General features: G+C 35.5%; 1 non-coding gene across 1 annotated transcript; it reads left to right on the top strand.

The window, feature by feature from the left end:
• Nucleotides 1-997: 997 nt before the first annotated feature.
• Nucleotides 998-1117, top strand: LOC137623911 (U5 spliceosomal RNA). The gene has a single exon (XR_011040672.1). It is a non-coding gene; the product is annotated as a U5 spliceosomal RNA (small nuclear RNA).
• Nucleotides 1118-1495: the final 378 nt, after the last annotated feature.

Genomic DNA, 1495 nt, shown 5'->3' with positions numbered 1-1495 from the left:
GTTTGCCGATTCTAGACATATACACAATAACATAATTCCTGTTTGCCGATTACCTGACAAATGACAATTCTCAATAATAAATCAATCAATAGCTTGTATGAACACCCAATATTAATAACCTTACGGTAAGAGGAAGATTATTGTTATACAGATGCATACACAGAAATGTTATGTTAAATTGTTGTGAGAGGAATTTCTCACATATGTTCTGATATTGTTTTCGTCATTAAAAGGTGTCACAATTCACAACAAATTACTTAGGGGAGTAGTGCCCACGTCAGCGTACTTCATGCAGTGCGCCGATGACATTACCCAAGATATTTTGATGTGTTTCTTCACCCCCTAGTTGCACTTGTTGTCCTAGATCTTTCCATTATACCTCCGGTTTTTGCTTATTTTTTTTTCCTTCTTACTGTCCAACCTCCTTTAACCTTCACTTCATAGTGCAAACTGCTGGGTTTTAGCCTCAGTTGTACATAAGCTCTAAATTGCCTCACAGGCTCCAGCACTGTGCTATATAGGACAAAAATCATAAATCTTAATCTTATAAATCCACAGATCTGTACACTTATCAATTAGTTGCATCGATATTTTTTTTTCTGTGCAACTCTTCCATTAATATGTAATTCAAACGTTCTTGACCCTTGCTTATCCTGATTAATCCTGTTTTTTTATCATCATACCTTTTAGTTTTTGTACTACTCTGTAATTCGTTTGAGATATTGACATCACCCCACTCTATCAGTAGATCAATGACCTCAGAACCAGAACCAAATTATCCTTTTTGATAATTTGATATGGGTCAACATAAATAAATAAGTTTGTTATTCATCTATTATCAAACGTTTTCTATGACCAAAGGTTTATGATAATTTGTATGTAAAAAAAATAGAAAACGGATAAATAGCATTGCGACGTATGTCCTTCTTTCATTAAACTCATTCTCGTAGCATTCAGCAGTCAGAGAAAGGAGAATGATGAGACGTGAGTGGTTTGGTAGCTCTGGCTTCCCTTCAAAACGCATAAATCTTTCGCCTTTTACTAAAGATTTCCGTGGAGGGGAGCAACTCAATGAGTCTGTAATCCACTTTTTACTGCGGTCTACATTAGTAGACCCTATAAACCTCTATATAAAATTTTTGTAAGTATAATGATATGATAGTTTAGTAACCCAGACAAGCTTGCCTCTTTGTCTGGCTCTATTTAGTCTACCACTAAATAAGTAATATTACCTCCAATGTACATTAGACTGTCTTGCTCTATGCAATAAACTGTCTCCACTAACAGTGCATAACACTCGATTGATCAATCTAATTAAGCTTTCACACCAACATAGCGTTATTTTCATTAGCAGCACCACAGTGACAGTCGACTGACAAGTCTTCATATGTGGTAATTATTTTCCCACTTTGTGTTGGTAATCCATTACCGCAAATGAGCGGTAGTATTATACTGACCCTCATCGAGAACACCTGGATATTAACTTTGAATTACT

Source organism: Palaemon carinicauda, chromosome 30, assembly GCF_036898095.1.
Source record: "Palaemon carinicauda isolate YSFRI2023 chromosome 30, ASM3689809v2, whole genome shotgun sequence".
Taxonomy (NCBI): domain Eukaryota; kingdom Metazoa; phylum Arthropoda; class Malacostraca; order Decapoda; family Palaemonidae; genus Palaemon; species Palaemon carinicauda.
Note: the sequence above shows the minus strand (reverse complement) of the source record. Positions and strands in the feature narration are given on the sequence as shown.